The sequence below is a fragment of the Xiphophorus couchianus genome, chromosome 20, assembly GCF_001444195.1.
Source record: "Xiphophorus couchianus chromosome 20, X_couchianus-1.0, whole genome shotgun sequence".
Classification (NCBI taxonomy): domain Eukaryota; kingdom Metazoa; phylum Chordata; class Actinopteri; order Cyprinodontiformes; family Poeciliidae; genus Xiphophorus; species Xiphophorus couchianus.
This window is the reverse complement of record NC_040247.1, coordinates 19,158,120-19,179,428: the sequence shown is the minus strand read 5'-3', so window position 1 is coordinate 19,179,428 and position 21,309 is coordinate 19,158,120. Positions and strand designations below refer to the sequence as shown.

The 21,309-nt window shown below is 38.3% G+C and overlaps 1 protein-coding gene across 1 annotated transcript in view; it reads right to left on the bottom strand.

The window, feature by feature from the left end:
• The window catches only part of rargb (retinoic acid receptor, gamma b), a 51,012-nt gene extending 43,066 nt beyond the window's left edge, over positions 1-7,946 (bottom strand). Inside the window, exon 1 of the mRNA XM_028001991.1 lies at positions 7,434-7,946. The gene's annotated coding sequence lies outside the window, so the exon portion shown is untranslated. The remainder of the gene's footprint in view (positions 1-7,433) is intronic.
• Between the last annotated feature and the right edge of the window lie 13,363 nt (positions 7,947-21,309).

Genomic DNA, 21,309 nt, shown 5'->3' with positions numbered 1-21,309 from the left:
GAAAGAAAGTTGTACCGTTTTATGCTTTTGAGATTTTATGCTAAATTAGGAAGCAGTGGAAGAGAGTTAAAGTAAGGATCAATGTTCTCTTGAATACACACAAGAGAACATTGTTCTCTTGTGTGTATTCAAGATGCACACAAGAGGTGCAGTAAGCATCGCTGCAGTTTTAGCGATGCTTACTGCACCAAAGTACTAACATATGCTGCTAAAGGCCATTTCCAATGAGCTCTATAATGTTTTTCTTTGTCTAAAATATCGGTAAAATATTTCTTCCAGCGACTCCTCTCTTTCTCTCGATGTAAATAAATACTGACCACAACAAAGAATATTTTGTATGTTGTTAAATCAGATCTCGATAAACAAAATGAAATCAGTCCCAAAATTTAGATTAGTAAATTTTTAACAATATCTGATCCTTGACTCTGGTTCTAAACTCCTTTTGAGGTTTGGGATGAGAACAACTGAACCAAAGTGTCTGGCTTTGTTTTTGCCTAAAACATGGCCTTAGTCTTTAAACACAATCTTTATTAAAATATATATATATATATATTTTCTCCTCTCAGCTAAAAAATAATCTTGTAATAAATGAATTGGGAAATATAAATATCTTCCTATAGTTTTAGCCCGGTCATCTCCCTTCAGTGCTCCATGTGGGATTTCTCCCATTGAGGTCAATTTCTCCAGTTTAGCTTCAACTGGACCAATCAGGAAGCAGAAGGAGGAGTTGCAAACAATTGACGTCTTTTTTGTGTGTGATGTTTTAGAGCTGTAGTCTGCCTGTGGTTGCAGTTTGGCAATGTCAGCGGAGGAAGTGAACGAAGCCATTCAGTTCGTCTTAGCCACGCTTCCAAATATTGAGCAATTAAAGATGGAGCAAGAGGAATGTGTAAAACATTTTACTGCTGGCAGAGATATGGCCCCGCAGAGTTGATTACAACTTTCCAGTGAATTTCATTGAGGTAGAGCATCCAAATATTCTATATGAAGCAAAGAACAAGATGAGTTTTTTTTTTTACCAGGTTAGTAACTTGTTTCTCTATGAAAATCTAAAATGGTTTGCTTTTATGACATTCTATTTATTTTCATAAAAGCTTTTTCCTTATTGGCAGGCTGCATTTTATACACTCAGCCTCTTTTGTTTTACACAATAAAGATCTACTGAATGGCCATTGAGGAGTTATCTGCTTTGTGACGGGGAATAAAAGAATCTGTGTGGTTTTGTAGGACATGAAGTTCTAGTAAATATCTACCGAGACAGAGTGGAACAAAAAAGGGCGAACAACATTCAGTGCGGTGAAGAAAAAAAGAAAAGTCCCAACTGAAAAAAAAATTATTCTAGGAGGGGAAAATACCAGTAAACTAAAACCCAAAGTTGAGTCTTATTCTTAGAGAAAGCAGTTGAAGATGAGCTGTGCTGAATACCCCGAGGAGAAAGTGCAAGTACGAACACACAAACACCAGAAGAAGAAAAAACAAAACAACAGGCACCATCACCCGCAAACAACATAATTAGATTTTCCAACAAATGACCATACTATATATTTCATGTCAATCTGACATGCAAAAAATGTCTTTTGAAAAGCACAAATACAACTTGGCGATAAACCATCAGTTTCTGACAGCTTTCATTCAGCCACAAAATGTTTTTGGCTGCCGTGGACACATTTTTAATTTATGAATGTAATTATATTGCTAGCTCAGTCGAGAATATCCACACAGTGTATTAGGACGAGAAACAATATTTGATATGTTTTCTGGGCATTATTGCTTAAAACGTGTTAAGAAATTATTACCAGGAATCCATCTTATCGAAACATCTTGCAGCTGACATGATCTAACCACCTTTGCGGAGCTTTTAGAGCATTGAGAGAAATTCAAGGACTAGGCTAATGATTCAAATTGAAACCACATTTTGGAAGGATATATATTTTACTTTTAAAAAAATAATTAGCTGAAGAAGATATCTTGTTTCAATCAAAATCTGGAAATAAATACTTTCAGTAAAGCAAAAGTTCGTTCTTTGTTTTTTTTTTTTTTGTACAGATTTAACTATAAATTTGCGGATTTTATTTTTTTAACTGCAAGTCATTTTAAGATAGACTGATGATATTAGCATTAGTACAATTAGATTTCATCCATTGGGCTTCATTTGAGTCATAAATCAAGTTTAGAGATTAAATAAACAATTTTAGCTCAACAAATGGTGTCTAAAAACACACAAAAAAAGATAAATAAGACCACAGCTCATCCAAATGATTGCAGGAAGGTCAACATGAATACTAGAGCACTATCTGCACTTTGGAAAAAGCTGAATGAAGTTTAGCTGTGTGATCATATGGACTAAATGGAAAAACTGGTTCAAGTGGTGCCATTTTTCCATCCCAACCTACTTTAATTTGACTGTATTTTGTCTTTGTGAAGGCTTTGTATCATATTTTCTTTTGATTAATTATGCTTCTCAAACCTGTTTGTGAGTATTGACTTACTATGATTCCTAGTGAAACCAAAATAACTCCATCGTTGTTTGGAAACACATATAACCAAATTTCTCCATTATATGAACTATAATTATTTGAAACAAATATTTCAGATTAGTCATTATCGAACCTTTTCATAGCATGTACCACTTTCTAAGCACCACCATCTTTGGAAACAGTGTGTTATTTGGGCTTTGCCAGTTCATTGTGTCGTAGTATAAAAGCATGAAAGAATGAAAGAATAGATATAAACATTCTTTGATCTTTTTGGGACTGCATTAATTGTGGAGTGTTGCAAATTTTGATCATATGTTATGTAAACGCTCCAGTGGAAAATGAGACTCATTGGACCAGGCACCATTTCTCCAATGTCCTGTCATCTAATTTTAATGAGCATGTGTAAACTGTAGCAGGTGGCCTTCTTCTGTAGCCCATTTGTTTAAAGGCTCAATGATTTGGTTGTTTTGAGTGGTTATTCAGTCTATTGTTGCCTTTCTTTCATTTGAAACCAGTTTCATCTCTGATTATCATTTTTATCCACTCAACAGCCCTACTGATACTGTGTCATGTTCAAATCTAAATCCCTTTTCTAAGACATTATCGCTCCGTTTGAACTTTAGCAAGTCATTTTCACCATAACTAGATGCTTAAACGCGTCGAGTTGACACCATGTGATTGGCTGATTCTGTATTTGACAAGCAGCTGTAAGGGAGTACCTGCCAACATAACTAGTGAGTCTATGTGCCATTTGTACTTTAAACTTAAAAGTTGGGAGTGGGAAACATTTCCATTCTTTTCAAATGGTTAAGATGAGGGCTTCTTACCAACTCTGACCTTAAAACCCAAGGCAGCCAACTTTAACATGTGAAAAGATTCTTGTTTATTTGAACTTTTAATTTGTAGGTCATTAAAACAGTCACATACAAATCACTTAACTCCTTTTTATTACACATTTAAATTTACCTTGCTAATTAGCTGACTACAATTTCTTCTGAAGGCCAGAAAAAGCAGCTGAGGTGCCAGCAGTGGTGCTCGTACCAGTGGCTGAAAAACAATGAAACTCTTTTGAAAGTGAAGACTAAACATAATTGTATAGTTTTTCCTATGTTGTACATTTGATCTTACAGTGCTCTCTATTGTGTCTTTCTGTTGTTGTTTTATTATTATTACTAATCTGTGTGTGTATCGCCGTACTTCCTTTGCTACTGTAACACTAGAATTTCCCACAGAGAAACAAAATCTTTCCATCTATTCTAAAATAGCCTGAAAATAGGTATAAATTGATACATGTTTAGTTCAAACATGCATCCGTGTGTATATGTACACACAACATGCTTGGTACAATCATGTATCAATTCAGACACCTCCATTTCATTTCCTGAATTTTATGAATATTTATGAATTGACAAAAAGTTCTGCAGCAGTTGACTCCTTTCGAGGTAAACAGGTACAAATTGTTACAAGATCGGCACAAAACATCCCATGGCAGATGGCTCCTTTCTGAATATGTTTCCTGAATAAAGTGGGTGTAAATAGAGACATGGTAGGCATGTTGTTGTGCCAGAGGTCCTTTTTAGTTGGAACAGACTCTGTCGGCACTAAATGTCCCATTTTTCTTATTTCCCAAAAAAGTGTGGCTTAATATAAAACAACCAAAACTGAAATGTGTTAAAAGGCAAAACTGAAACACGACTAACACCGGGATTCTGTGTCACTGGTGCAAATGAGGTTGACAATAGCAGTAATGTTTAATAAGACACATAATGTTGTCATTATGAGGAGGCTAGCCTTTGGTCTGCTAAAGGTCTCCAGGTCGGATCTGGGGTCACGGCCTGTCGCTTCAGGCTGTGCAGGTCACATCTTATCCAGGCGTTCAGTGGGACACTTTTCATTTAGCATTAAAGTCAAATATCCCCCATCAGTTTCTTGATGTTCGTCCTCAGAGTGGTTTAAACTGTGCTAAAAAGGACTAGCTGCTTTTACTCAGGCACAGCCCTCAGGACATGATTAATAACACTAAAGCACTCTGTAGACACTGAGGCTTTTTCAGCATTCAGTTTAAAAAAACTGCAGGAGAGCAACAGTAAATATCACAAAGTGACTTTCAAATCTCTGAAGACATCAAACCAAACCATGACCAGTACACGACTCCAAACAAATCCATCAAAAATAATTCAGCAGACAATGGTGCAGAACAGAAAAAACTGATGCCCTCCGCTCTCCGAAATGAGCAGCAAATGGCTGCATCTTTGTCTTGAAAGTAGCAACTGAGAACAAACCCGTACAAAATGAAACTCAGCTGACACGCACACGAGTGAAGAATTTGCTCCCACTTTATATATATATATATATATATATATATATAAAGAAAATAAGGAAGAAAGAAGGCAATGAGACAGAGGGAAAAGAAAAAGGGAAAGACAGAGAAGAGCCAGACATCGCTCTCAGCCTGAGGGGCTGTCATTCTTCAAAAGTGAAGAGAACAAAGATGAGATTGGAGCGCAGTTAAAGAAGTTAGCACACCCCAACACATGACTTTGCAACCACACACACAAGATGTTCCAACAGTTTGTTTTCTGCATAAATGAAACTAAAAGGAAAACTTAAAAATGTAACTACGCTTAATCCATTCAGTAGCTGGTACTCTACAGAAATGACCATGCCACGGAAAGCATGTTTACAATGTGATTCTGATATACTGTATGATACATTGTTCACACCCACTTGTTTTTTTTCCCCTTCTTGCAGACTCATGCACTTTTCCCTGTGACATGCTGATGAACATTCCTCCAGACATCAAGGAAAATTAATCTGGAACCGATCTGTCAAGAGTTTGCGAGACCGACCGGCGGCTAGGCCTCGCGTTACCGTGGGTCTGATCCAGCACTCATCAACGTAGTGTTAGCCGACTGATGCGGAAAGCTAAGAATATTAACAGAAAAATAAAATAATAAAGGTAAAGAAACTAAAAGTCATGGGATCAATTAAAAGAATAATAGTAAAACTGAAGCATCATGTAAAAAGAGAGAAACCTTGAAATGAAAAATCAGCATTTTGAAAAATTAAGACGTGATAAAATGAACCGATAAAGTGGCCTGTGGGCCATATAGGAAAGTTGGGGTAAAGAATGGTGTTTTCTGTCATAATTTGAAGGAGTCAATAGTTTCTGTAAATCTCAGGCTTTTAGGAGGTTAGTTCCAGTGCTACGGAGCTTAAAAACTGGTTGCTCTCCTCTTCTTTTGCTCTTGATCTGGGAGCCCTGATTGGGCAGAAATCTGGTGATTTACCATAAGTTGTGTGTACTTGACAAGCAAATTTGAAAAGGGTTCAGGTTCAAAACCATTCAAAGGTTTCTAGAGAAAATACTTAGATGGGGTCCAGTTGCCTTATTAGTAGTTTTACACAATAATATAACCAACTCAAAATAAAAACCTTCAATGTCTTGTTTTGTCCATGGTCTCTTTTGACAGGATTTTTTTCTTGTAATGTTTTTAAGATTGTAGTAAGCTGATTTAGTAACAGATTTAGATGTAGAAATAAACATCAGAGTCCATAACAACATCTTTCATTGTCTGTGGTCTTCAGACTCACTGAGTCCAGTTGGGTGCTGCGTTCTGGCCTTCTATTATTGGGACAAAAAGGTTTTGTTTTTCTGCATTAAGCTTGCAGAAATGCTAGCTCAACCACTCTTTGATGCTTTTGGACATTCTGTTTTAGTAAATTTAATGGACTGTTGTCATGTTGTGGAACAGAAATACAGTCAGTTGTCATCAGCATAGATTTTGTAAGCGATGTTATAATACTACTTGGTCTGAACTAAGGCCGTCACAGATGTCAAATGAAAACTTTCCCGAGAACAAAACCCTGAGGAACCCCACAAGTGATCATTGTTTGCTCAGAATGCCAAATGACAAAAAGTATTTCCAAATCAGATCTGGCCCAATTCACCAAAGTACCAGACAATCTCACACACTTTCCCAGTCTTTCAAACTGTGGATTATGATGAACTGTGTCAAACGCAGCTCTGAAATCCAGAAATAAGATCGCAGAGGAAGCATTTGGCATGCAAATGACATCTTAATCATCATCATCAATCAAGCAGCACATTTGTAGTCATACACCACATGTCGCACAAAGGATGCTATTTGAAGTGATTCAGTCTGTATAAAAAGAGCTCGTGTTTCAATGCGAGAGGGTCACCTAGTTTATTTGCATACATGATGCAAAGCAGCAGCAATGATCAGACAGCAGATCGCCTTATGATACCTGACAGAGTGAGCGCTTCCTTTGGTTTGGAGGGGGTCAGGGTGAGGGATCATACTGAAACTAAGGTAGACTAGACATACTCAATCATTGTGATGTTGATGGAGTGATCAATCAACTTTGACAGTCGGTTTGGCGGTTGAGAGCCTTCAGGTTGCAGCAGCGTCTTCGTCTGCTGCAGGAAAACAAATTGAAATGGCCTCAAAGCTGACCAAGCCTGATGTTTACAACAGAGGAAAATGCTTTTTTTTGTTTGCTTTTTGTGGATGAGAGACTAACTCGTCTTATTTCCCTTTGCACAATAGTTTCATCTTTTTTATTTAAAAATCTGCAGTTAAAAGGAGTTTTCCACTCATAAACAGGGCAAACAAATACAAAGTATTCATCCTCATCATACCATAGTTCTGATGAGCTTTTATTCTCTTTCCAAGCTTTTTCTGTTGTTCTTTCTACTCCTCTCTCCAAATCTCTGTTCTCAATTAAAGCTGTCCTTGAGAAACTCAATCTCCCCCCTCATGCTGTCCCACAAACACACACTGACTCACACACAAAAAGAGAGAAGGGAGAGGGACAAGAGGAACACTTCTCACTCATGCTCTGACATGTCCTCTGCCCGTCGTCTTCTTCTCTCGAAAACCGCCAACAGACTAAAAGTTACCAGGAAGCCATAGGAGCAAAGAGTGAACTTACCAGATGTTGGATGTGAATGTCTCAGAGAGTCAGTGTAGAAGGGAGTTTGAAACGTAGCGCCGTGGTCGCGTTTGTCAGTCAGAAGTCCGTCTCACAGCGACAACAGACCTCAGCCTGTTGCATTCCACCTCCCTCTCTGCTTTTCCCGTCTCTCTCGTCGTCGTCGTCTTCTCACCAGCGTACACCCTCTTTCTCTTTCCCTCTGTCTTTTTCCCTCCTCTTGAAATCGTTGTGTACTTTGATTCACAAACCCTGCCTTTGTCACGTGATATAACACTTCAAATATACAGCACATATTTTTACCAGCCACAGAATGCCCGAAGGCAGGGAAAACAGGGTTCAGAGAGCTTAGGTTTCAACTTGCTGCCCCCTCAACCCCCACCCGCTTCGCTTTCTTTGTCTCAAAGTCACTCCTTACCTTCGGTCCATCTGAAATGCACTGTCAGTCAACGCTCGTGAATGGGATTTTTAATGCACAGCAAACTGTTTGCTTTCAGCCTTCGAGTTTGTGTCTTTTCCTGCTCATCACCCGAGGATAGGCTGGCTTGTACATGCATGTACAAGCAGACGCAGTCATGAAACAGCGATTAACTCCCTGACATACACAAACACACATCTGGCAAGTGGTGCACACCTTTGGGGGTATCAGTATCAGCCCATAGCTTTCGTTCCATTCCTGCGTGCCTTGACTTTTGGACTGTGACTGTCTAACCTGAGGGATAAAGGAATCAGGCCAATCAAATGCCTCATTGTGACCTGAAAATGCTCAGCGCTAACATGCTGATCCAAACTTTTCCATAAAAAACAACTCGTACCTGCAAGAGCTTTACAAAATGCTGAGGGACTTTGACTCAAACCTATGGAGAAATATATATTCTTTGCATTTCACTGAAATGCAAATGACTAAATGTTACTTTCCATCGTGCCTGGCTTGAAAAGCACAAAGGGATTTTCTCCTTTCAGTTTCAACAGCTTCACAATTATTCGGAGGACTCTTTTTCCTCCTACAGGATTTTCCTAAGCAAATCAACCCTGTGCTTTTCTGGTGAGGAAACATTTAATGGAGCACCATTTGATCCGTGATGAGATCAAACCTGGCCAGTCGGCCCTTGGAGGGTAAAGCTCGCTGCCTCTTCATGTCAGAGATAAATCTGTCTGCCGTCTATCTGACCAGCCTCAGCAACGAGGAAACAAACTGCACAGCCATCCAGCAAATTACTGTAGAGGTGCAGGCGGCCTACTGGAAACAAGAGATGAGATAAAGCATTTACATTTTTCCTTACCTTTCAGTTTGACTGGTCAGGTAAATTCAAAGGATGAGCCAGTATTGTATCTACATATAATAGGTAAATAAGAACCAGTTTTAAATCTTATCTGTAAGCCCTTTGGATTTGGCAGCCAGTAAAAATCAAGTTGTTTCCATTCAGTTTGTTGACTGTACTGAAGAAATACCAAAGATAGTTTGGTTTGACAGGCATGAAATAGCATTTTGGCAGCAAGAAGGTGATTCCCAAAAAGATATTAGCAAAAAACTTGGCATGCCAGCAAGATAAATAGTAACGACATTGGAATGTCATTCAGACTGGATAGATGCAGTCAAATGTTATCCAAGAGAGGGAAGGTTATCCCATCTGAAAAGGCCGAACTAGTAGACGTCAACCTTTCAGACGTTCTGGACAGCTACAAGTACTTTAGTTTCCACTTAATAGCAAATATAAAAATGTTACAGGGAGGTCAGCCACAACTAATCATCTACAGAAAGTATAAATGGTCTTGAATAGCATAGCTTTGTGGAAAGACCCACAGAGCTATGTGGTAATAACTCTGTAATAAGATATACTCATTAAAGGTCGTCCTATAAAATACCTTAATACTTTAATAAGTGCATCTTTACTTATTAAAGATGGACTTTAATAAGTACATCTTGCCAATATCAAATAACCCACTGTGGTATTAGCTTTGTCCAAATAGTTCATCATAAAGATGATGCCCAAAGTGTGAATTCTCAAGTGAATGTTATAGACAACAGACACCCAACGACAGACAAGAATAATGGTGGAAGCTACTGTAGCTATCAACTGCACACTATGAACATTAGATAAAGCAGCTACTTTATTGCTGAGTTTAATCATTGCAGCAAAAATGAAGCGCTAAGGTCACGTTTGAGACTTGAACTTGAGTCGGACCCAAGTTGGTAAAACAGATTCAGCTCACTGACTTAAACTAGTGCTGTAAATAACAGTGACATGACTTAGACTTGTGGTCTGAGTCTCGAGTCTTATTAGCAATCTTTAGCTTATGTAATTAGGACAAACTAAGTCAGTAGATAAGCTTCAGATGCAGCTCTTATAGTTGCTGCATGTATTGTTTTACTCTGAAGTGATCCGCATGGTAATTAGCCGCCAACATTCATAGACCCTCCGCTGTATGAATGCTGTATTATATGACTGTCTGCTAACACACATTTAACCACCATTTTTTTCATTTTTAAGCTACTACATCACTACAATTTAGACTTGAAACTTAAAATTGGGGCAAAAGAATTGAGACATGACTGGACTTTACACTCAAAGACTTGGCACTTAAAGCTGCAGTATATAAGTTTTTTAAATATATATCCATCCATCCATTTTCTAACACCCTTGTCCCTAGTGGGGTCTATCTTATTAGCTAAGTGCTAATAAGATAGGATAAATTATAGATGACGATTTCTGGAGAGACAACTTAGTTGATGAGATATTTTTATTTATCTTAATTATTTTTGAGACTCCTTTCCTCTTTGTTGTTCAGCAAAGGCCAAAGTGGAAGTTTTCAACTGCATAAAAAGTTATGTGTGGAGAGAAACAAACACTGCACATCACCCTGAATGTAACGTCCTCATCCTGAAACATGGTGGTGGCAGTATCATGTGATGATTTGTATCAATAGGGACAGAGAAGCTGGTCAGAGTTAGTGGGGGCATGAATGAAACAAAATTCAAGACAATCCTGAAAGAAAACCTGAAAGAAAAAGACTCGACACTGGACATGATGGTCCCCTTTCATCCGTACAATGTCCCTGAAAGTCCAATGGAGCCCAGTCAAAGCCCAAACCGGGAGACAATTTAAAATCTGTGGCAAGACTTGAAACTTTACACATGCTCTCCAACCAACTTGACTGAGCCTCTGCTGTTTGCAAAGACGAATGGCCAAACATGTTAATGTCCAGGTGTGCAAAACTGGTATGAACATCCCCGCAAAGACTTACAGCTGTAGCTGCAATAAAATCCAGAGATATTTGTTCCTTTAAAAACAAAATGTGAAAAAACTAGGCTGAATAATTTTACGAGGCACTGCATTTAACTGTGTTGGGTTTACTGGTGTAACCATCTGGCCCAGTGCCACACTACTCCTTAACAGAGCCAGAGGTTACTATTGTTTCTGTTTCTGTGCCAGAAGAAGGTGAACAGTCACAGAGTGTGTACGTCTGCTGAGTGAAAACGAGTAATTCGTGTATTTCTGAATTCAAATGAACATCCTTTCTTGCAAACAGACCTGAAAACGAACTCTCCCTTTTATACTCCGAAAGATTGTACATTTGTTTTTTTAGAAGCGTTATACTTTTATTAAAAATTTAAAGATGTAAAACACAGGACAATAAAATTGAGAAGAACTGAGAACGAAAAATAGATTGGGAGTTTATAACCTTCTGCTGAATTTAAAATGGGGCCCTTTTTGGCAGCAGGCAGCGGAGAAACCGCAGAGTGGTGCGACTCTGGAGTCGAGGGGTGGAGAGAGGAGGAAGGGTGCCGAGGTAAAGGCAGAGGAAGAAGAAAATGGTGAAGGAGGGTGGAGGGGGGAGTGCTGGTAAGGCAGAGGGTGCAGGTTTTAATCAGCAGCAGGCTGTTGGTAATGAGATCACTATCCCGCCGCTCTCAGATTGATGTCATGTGAGTCTCTTTGGTGCATGGACGAGCATGCAGAGGATGACAGGCATGCATGACATGCTTGCTGTCTTTCTCTCAGCAAACAAACCTACAAACATGTAAGCAGAATTGCAAAAACAGAACCAGACTCACACAGCCCGCAAACCAATTAACACTGGCACCATGGCTCATACAGAAACGACACTTGCACAACACACAGAGAGCGCTTAATGCGACACGACACCCTGTTATTAATTTTCCCCGAGCAAGAAAAAGAGCTGACACAAATATAATCACACCCACACATACACTCGAAACACATTTCTGGTCCCAAGGCTCCTTTATGTATTTGCTGTCTCTCATACTGCTAAACATGCCTACACACAAAGAACATACTGTACCAGTGGTGAGGGCTGGCTAGACTTGCAGGCATAAAAAAAAGGGGGGAGCAAAAGCAAGAAAGAAAACGAGCTGTGAGGAAGAAAAGAAGCGAGGAAAATGGAAAAGAGTAGAAAAACTGGGTAAAATTGCCAGCTTCGGTTTGGAGAGTTTAGTAAACAGCTGGTTAAGATGCTTTGTTACAGAAAAACAAGCTACAATGTTGCACGACGATGTAAAAAGTATTTAGAGAAAAGTTTGTTGCAGATTTTCTCTGTTTTTGTTTTTTCCCCCCCCCCACACTAATGCTTCAGATAAACTCATTTTAAAGTCAAACAAATGGAATCTGAGTGCATAAAAAATGCAACTTTCAAACGATGATTTCATCCAGCGACGCAAAAAAGCTTTCCAAACCAAACTGGCTGTATGCAAAAAAGTAATTTTCCACTAAACATTTGGCGACACAAACTGCCATCTAGCTTTTATTATAACTGGCAGTGACTGTTTTACATCACTATGGAGGAATTTTGGACCACTCTTCTTTACAGAATTGATTTAAGTCAGCCACACAGCTTGAACGCCCTGTTTCAGGTCACGACAAAACATCTCAATCAAACTTTTAATCTGTCACTTTAAAATATTTTTTGTCATTTAAGTTGGTCGTTCTTACGCTTTAAGTCATTGTCATGGTGCATAGTTTCTATTTTTGTCTTTTGGATTCTACAAAAATCTTGGGGATCTTCAAAGCTACTTTTTGGGGAAATCTGATACAGGCAATTTTGTTCAACATTGGTTTTTATCTTGCAACTCTAACATTGACGTCATTTTTGTTCAGTGGAGCCTCAAATTCTTCAGTAGACCTTGTCAACTTTTCCATACTGACGGATGTTGGTTACTGTTTTGCGTCTGTTTTTTATCTTATTTAATTTTTTTATATTGGGGCACAATGTACTACTCTTCAAGATTGTTTAGCCTACTTTATGTTGTCAAACAGGTTCTATTCAACACATTTGGTACTAATCAGGCAGCATGTTTAGTGAAGGTGAAATAGGAATTTATTTGATGATTTCAAAATGGATAATTGTAACCAAAAGGTAAAAGCAGAAGAAATCTTAAAGGGGGAAAAGTACTTTTTCCAGTCCTGTATTGTCTTCTGACGCAAATCTGAATGTTTGAGGATATTTGCAGCAGTTTGTGCGTGTGGTTTGTCTTAGGAGGAAAGAAACGTGGAAAAAGTGGTTAAAGGGGTACATGTGCATCCAATGAAAAGCAAATAGTTTTTCCGATATAAATGTTCCCCAAAATTCAACCATGATGTCACTGTGAACTTGTCGTGAACCCAACTCTGTCAACTACCATTACCGTCTCATCCGCTCTCTGTTTCCACTCAGCCGCCGTACCTCTCCATCTCTTTCCACTCTATTCCCATCCTGTTCTTGGACTTACACTCGTCATCTTTCGCCATTCGGAGTTGTCTGGTTACATTTTTCCCCTCTTCAAATTGCCTGTGCGCTCACCCCTTCACCTCCCCTCAGGAACCCCAACACCGCCCCAAATATACAACACAAACTGCTCACAGACATTTGGAAAGTCTCTAGTATAACAGCGAGAGTTTTAATCAGAACAAGCTGGCATATTTTGGCCAAAACCTGCACTTATGGTAATTCAATCAGAAAGAAAGGGGAAAGAGGGGGAGAGAAAAAAAAGGAAAGAAAGAAAAGGGGCACACAGGGGGTAGCTGAGAAATAAGAAAAACAGAGGGAGAAAAAGGAGACAGTGGGCGGATGGGAGGGTAAGGTAGGGGTTGAGTGGTTTGCAGGAGTTTGATCCACATGTGGAAGCGATTGCCTAATTACAGCTGATACGTATGTGTTACTGCCTGCAGGACAGAAGGTGATTGGAGGGTGCACATCATTAAAAAGAGATGACAGGACCGGAGGGAAATGAGAGGGATAATTAGAAGATGAGGAGAAGTCAGAGAGATGAGCCTTGGTGGCTCCTCAATCATCCCAGCTTTGTTATCTAAGTCACAAGCTTTTGCATTTAGTCATGCATCGCCATCTTGGAGACTAAAGAATCCTCACAGCTTCAGATGGTTCCTTGGGAATTAAATTTTATTTACAGGATTATTATCGAGCCTGAATGCACCTGGCCATGAAGGAGCCACCTTGTCCTTAACAGATCACAAAATTAGTTAAGTAAAGCTTTAGATACACCTGGAATATTAGTGACAATAATTCAGACTAAAGTTTTCCTGTTTATGTTCAGTTTGGATTTATTTCTGATAGCCGAATAACAGAAAGAAACATATAACCCGTTTTTTTTAAATAATTTGAATCACTTCAATTTTCTAAGTTTACCTACACTTTGATTACTATGCCTTTCAACAGTTTGGGAAAGCCCAGATGATGCTGTAATGTAATCTTCTGATGAAACTCATGTGGAGACACACCTGGTCATGTATTTTAAGGCAAAACTACCTGCTTCCTAGATGATATGAAACAGGAAAACTTTAGTCTAACTTACTTTCAGAGTGTGAGAAAAAAAAAAAAGACATACGGTATATGCAAATATTTGGTTTCAACTGTATTCTAGGGCAATGTGTAATTTTATACGCCATTAGCATACTACTTCCTTGTTTGACATTTGGGAAAAAACAAAAATCAGGAAGGAGAAAAGTTCTGTAGCCTGGTAAAAAAAAATCATCCCCTTGTACTAAACGCACAAGGGGAATTTAAATCAAAGTATCGGTCACTAAATGTGTTGCTAAATTCTGATCAGATCTCTCTAGTAATGATGCTGCATGAAAACATGTTCAGGTGCTTCCAATAAAACAAAGGAACTATTTGAATTGATCAATAAAACTGAATTACAAGGACTGCATCCTAACTGCCCATAAAGCAATTAATACAGTTAAAAATGATTCAACCTGCTCAACAGAATTTTTCATACAGTTAGGAACACCTGTAAATATGGTAGAGCCAAGAAAATTAACCTAAATGTTCTTCAACCAATGAAAAAGACCAATCACTGAATGTGAAAAAAGCAAAGTTGTTTTTTTAAAGGTTTTATTGGTTCTAGTGGCTTTTATTTGACAGTGAATTGCCATTAAAGTGGGTAATAAGAGAAGGGGGAAGACTTGCAGCAAAGTTCACCAGGCCGGGAATCGAACCTGTGGCAACCGCATCGAGGGCTAAGGCCTCCATATGTGGGCCGTGCTCAACCCCCACGCCACTACAGCACCCGGAAGCAAAGATTAAAGTAGCAACTGATGAGGTCTTAGTTTTGTAAGTAAAGCACATGAGAAACAGTGTACGACTCCAAGATGTACACCAATTCTGACAGCGACGCACAAAAAAAAATCAGCTTCAATGTATGTATAAATAAGTCAAAGAGGCTTTGGGACTTTGTTCTGTAGAGAAAAAGCAAAAAAACAAACTGGAACTTTTCAGACCAAAGGCTGAGCTGCATCGCTGTAGGTCGAAGGATGAAGCAAACACACTTTGGCTCTGAAGCCGGTAGCGTGATGATGATAAGATCGACTAAACTGAGTATCAAGTAAATCTCTCATGCTGTTTGTGATTAAAGCTCTGTGTGATGAAGAGGTCTTCATTATGGATACCATATTTTACTTAAGTAACTTATGTAGCATTTTAAAAGTAATTTATTAAAAGTACTTACCTTAGCACTGCATTTATTTGCACATCAATAAGTTTTAACTATTTATTGAATATTTGTTGAGTTTTTAATAATTAGCATGTACCCTTTTGTTCCAGGCCCTGCACAGCTGCTCCTCTTTAAGGAGTGTGGTGGTTCCCTGTGAGGAGAACAGAACTGTTACTTGGCGCAAATAAAGGCTATTGTTTTGCAAAACTTTGCAAATGTTTGTGTAACATCTAAAGATAGAAGAATGAGTGTAAAGATGTGACCTGATGTTGCTAAAATATGATTACTCACCTGTCTTTTTTGTTTCCTCTCCAAGGTGTTTGAACAAATACTTCCCCAGGAACTCCAGACACCATACAGAGGTTCCAGGAGAGACCATGTCACAAGAGTGTGGGGAATTTCTGCACTTGATGTTTTTGGTGTGTTTGTTACGGTGCTGAGGTGTAACATTAAAATATGAAATCTTTATATAAACTAAATAGTAGAATGTACATATTTATATCTATTAAAATATGTTTTATGTGTATAGATGGCTCACCTGTGAGTTAAGAATGGTTTAGTCCATAAACAGCTGAGACTATTTAAGGCTGCAATTTTGTCATTAGAGAGATTATTTTTATGTACTGTTGGAAGGCTTGACCAACAAGTTAAGCCAAATCTGAACAAACAAAGCCCTGCTAATTCCACCAGTTGCTGGTTTACATACGTTGCCAAAAAGTCTAATCTGAACAATCATAGGCACAGCCGTACATGTACTTAATCTTTATTTTTTATTTTGATCAGTGCTGCAGACCTCAGGCCTTTTTCCTTTTCGATAATGATTGGAAGACAAATGGCGATGATGGCAGAAGTCGGAAAAACACTTTAAACCGTTTCGATATGGTGAGACTGGAGCTGTTCTCCCTGCAGGATTGTTTGGCACCTCTTCACAAGAGGGCACTTGTCCGCAGATGTCAGCAGATCTCTGCTGGCTGCTGCCATGAAGTCCGTTCGAAAACGTATTAGTCCTCTGGAGGGAGTCCAGGAGACATTTAGTGCATTAAGACTGCTCAAGTTCACTCTTTCTGTCCTGTTTATTATGTGACTAACACAGTTTGTAAATGTTTAATATGTCCAACACCCTTAATTGGGGCCAACATTATTTCCAGAATATCAGAGCTGTTTGTTGGTATAGCTGTCATTAGTTTAGTAAAAGCAGCTGTTCCCTGGATTCCTCTTAAATTTCTTCTTTGGCTGCAATACATTTAGTTTTAAAGAACTTGAGCAACTAGCTTCACAGTATCTTGAGCAAAATCCAGACTACTTAATGCACTTTAAAAAACACAATTTAATACCTGCTTTAAGCTGGTATTAAAGCCTTACAGATTTTGTTAAAGTGCTTTACAAAAGTATGTGTGTATCTTGAACTTTTACCCCTTTTTTTCATGTTGCAAATAGACTACCTTGGGAGACACATAAAGTACAGATTAGTTGTGTATGTATACACTACACTGTGAACTTTTTGCCCCTATTTTGCAAAATAGCTCAACCTCAGTCCGATATGATGGACTGTGTATCCGATTATAGGTATTCAAGTTCTGTAACAGATTCTCAAATGGATTTAGATCTTTAATTTTTATCCACATTATTCTGCTGCGGTTCTGGCTGCATCTTTAGGGTCATTGTTCTGTTGTAGCTGAACCTCCAGCCCCAATTTAAAGTCTTTTGCAGCCTCAAAAAGGTTTTCTTCTAGCATTTAGCTCCATCCAATAATGTGCATCACACATAGTGTCTTACATTTTGACCAAATTGTTGAAATATGGTCTCATCTGACCTGTCTGCTGTGTTCCTTGACTTAATGAAGCTGTCTGCTCATCCATGTTTTCTGTCAAATCTCTGATAGAACATTTGTTTTTATACCTGAAAAATTACATGCAGGTGGACTCGAATTACTACATAGGTCATTTCTAAAGGCAGTTGATTGCAGTAAATTTCATTGAAGGGGATCAAATTAAAAGGGACACATTCCATTTCAATTATAGCATTCCCTATGTCAGTATACCAAATAAAACACATTAAAAAATTAATCAAAGTTTGTGGTTGTGATAAAATGCAGAAACGTTCAAGGGGTCCACATACTTTTGCAAGACACTGCATGCCCAAATAGTTGCTCTGTTGACTAATTATATCTACATGTCATTACAGTAAGCCTTACTTTCTCTCTTACAATATTATCTGATGTGTAAAGCTATTAAACCTCAGATAAAATCCTCCTTTAGCTTTCTAATTTAATTCCAGTAACACATTTACACATTCATATCACATTTACAGGGTCAAAATAGTAAGAAAACAGTTTAAAGACAAAGATGCTGCCTGCTTTCCAGAAGAATGGGCAAGTGTGAAGAGTCACTTGTTGAAGTAAACATGTTGCCATGCAACTCTAAAATCAAGTAAACATGGTGAGTAACCAGGTATTGACTCAATGTGACACAAAGTATATGCATGCAACGCAAAGAGTGTCAAGAGACTGCAGTGCTTAATATAACTCCAATTAGAGAAGCAATGCTAATGGCTTCTGTGGCAAATATAGTCCTTCCTGGACCTCTGCAGACACATGCTCAAACATCCACACCCACTCTGGGTTTACAGTGGAGACAGAAGAGGTTTGACAGTCTGAACACCATTTGTACTGAAGCATGTGAAGGCTCAAAAAACCCCACAAAGAAGAGCTGAAATTACCTCACATTTCCATGCTCGCAGTGCCACCTTGTGACAAGAAAAAGCATCGAGGTACATCTGTTCAGCACCACAAATCTGAAACAGTAACTGGGAGGTGGTTTATTTCTAGCATCCACATTAGCAAGCACTGCACCATTTTATATATAAGTGATGGGATCTCTTCCAATCCATCAAGGATTACATACTTTTTTAACATTCTTAAAGGAAGGGCTGTTGTTCTCTCCCTAAGCAGCATAGAAAAATGTGAAGAAATACACAGTATAGGGTTAAAAAGCAGACATTGTTCATTTGACCTAATTCCGCAGTCAGTGACAACAGAACCATCTGCCAGTCCACCTCAGGGTGGTTACTATAATACGCCACAAGGTGGCGCTGTTTAATTACTTATTTCCACAACTGAAACCAAAGAAACATGTTAATACGGTCAAATATATGTTGATTAAAACAGATCAGGCAGAAAAATACAGACATGGTTAAGAACATTAGGCAGTGAGTTGCTTCAGTCAGTCTTTGCTCTAAACATCACCTCTATTCATAAATTATCATTTTTCATCACACCTTTAATTTTTCTAAGCTACATGTATTTATTTATGTTGTTCATTTATTTATTTTCCTTTTTTTTTCTTACTTTCTGATCATTTTTAGGCACATGCTTTTATTTTCTTTACACACCTCCAACCTTAACGATTTTGTAGACCAGGTCTGTAAGGGTTTTTCTGAAACTCCTGACCTCCCAAACAAAACAACTTCAGTTTCCTTTTTCAACAAGATGAAATATATTTGCATTGAACTGTGATTTTATAGCATTATGACAAATAAATTAATGTTTCAAAGAGTCAGTTAGTTATTTCTATTTTTCTGTTTTTGGTTAAATACGCTTTAATATCATCAGTAGAAAGGAATATCCATCTCCAGAAGTAGAAATCCAAACAGTGCATGGCCTAAGATGGAGCTCTGCGGGACTCCATGTGTAAGCTGTATTGCAGCTGATCAATTTTCCTCCATGTTTACTGAGAACCTCATGCCTTGGAAATCTACAAGCTGGGACAAGCAGGTGCTTGATATCATTTACAGCCGGACTTAATTTGCTAATTTTATGACCGGATACACCACATTATGGTTGTGGCGTGTAGGCATCAGATGTTTTACCACTTCACTAAAAAGCAACATCAGTGTTAACGTCTATAGAGGAAACACTACAACTTGAAGAGAGTGTATTTTCTCTAAAATATCTTTGTTTTTATGTGAAAGAATTAAGCTTATCTACAGAGAAAAGAGTGATATGCCACTCTTAAAAGAAAACATAGAAGTTCAATTTAAAGTTTCAAATAGGCCTTGAAGGGGACAGAGGAAGCCCATCATTCAAAATCATTTGTTAGACAGAAAATCAACACTTCACATAACCATTTACTTTCTAACAGGACAGCAACTCTACACATAAGGTTAAAGCCACAATAAAATGGTTTAGCTGAAAGCACATACATGGGTTAGAATGGTTCAGTCAAAGTTCACACTTTTAAAGCAACTGAGAATGGGTGGCAATACTTGACATTTGCTCGACAGCCAGAGAAGTCGGACTGATTTTCAGCCTGTTGTTTAAAAAAAGGGCTCAATATTTCTGGTTGTAGATGTGCAAAGTTAGTGAAGACTTACTCAAAATGACTTGTAGCTGTTCTACAATTTAAATAATTTCACTGTAGAAATTATTTAAGTTTCTTTGGTTTCAGTTGTGTGAACAGTATTGTGAAAGTGAAGCATTGCACCATGAAAGACAATGACTGTAAAATTCTTCATAAAACAGCCCTGTTACGTTCTTAATTAAAATAATTTTACTGCTGAAAACAGATTAATATACTTTTTTTTTTTTTATTTGACTTGGAGCTGCAATGGTATTATCAGGTTTTGTTGCTGTGGATGACAAAAACTACGCTAAAATGCAAACTCAGAACTAGAAAAGGGTCGGATAAAACTGGCTGTAGCAGACAGTAAAATCAGTTTATTTGTGGTTTATTGTATAACTGATGGAGTCTTGATACCACCTAAACAGGTGCAGGTTTCATCCCAAACAGCCCTTGCCCCCATAGCCTCATTCTGCACCAGCCTCCGCCGGCGGCGAGGAGATTGTAATTCAGCTCACCTACCAAGGAGAAGAAGAAAGAAGTGAATAAATACATCCCCTCCAATCCCCCCAAGGTTTAGCTATGTGACCTAAATTTTATTCTTTTGTGTGTCTGCCCGCAACAGGAGTTTGTCTTTTTTGTTCTTTCTGTGCGGACGTGGAGCTTTTTAGCACATTTGGGTTGTTTTACGACGCTCTTGTTTGCACATGCTGCTCCTGACCTACATTTGCTGTGTCCCAGCCGTTCTCCGGTGAAACTCCCAGCTATCACAATGTGCGGGAGAGAGCAAACGTGACGGAGCGGGGGAAGGGTGCGGGCAGAGAAAAGGGAGTCACGCTGAGGTCCGCCCTCTCCGCACGTGTCGGCTTTCTCAAGCAGAGATCGTCTATCCAAGCGATGTTCATACGCCGCTTCTCCCTTTAAAAAAACAACTTGATCAATTTCTGGTTAGCTTTTGGACGTATTTCTTTAATTTTGTCATCTTTAAGAGGCTTATCACCAAATTAAAAGATGTTGATTTTCACAGTTTTTGTCTTACTTGCTTAAAACACTTGAACACACTAATGACTCCTGAACAATTTAATTTACTCTTAACTATTTTGTTTTTGGCTTTTTCTCTCCCATTCCTGACTTATGGAAACCAAATACAACAGTAATTTCCTCTCTATTTGGCTGACAAATCCCATCGCAGTAACAAAGGAAGACATTCATTCTGCTGTCCAAAAACCCATCTTAGCCCATCACCAAAAGGATAATCTTCAAAAGCCATAATTAAAAAATATATATAAATAAATAAATACAAGAATGCCTCATACTGAAATACATACACTTCCTACATAATGTAGCCTGTATAATATAAATTCAGCTCAGAAGCCCAAATTACTTAAATACCTGCCTCTGGCATACCTTTTATATGTTTAAGGATGATTTTATTGTATTAAATCATTATTATTGTTGTTGTTTGCTTTTTATCCTTTGTTATTGCTTTGTCTTTTACTTTCTCCTTTCTCTTTTTTATTATTTCAGTTAGATTTACTCTTTTTTATATATGAAAACTAGCTCAGTCACACACACACACACACTATGCATT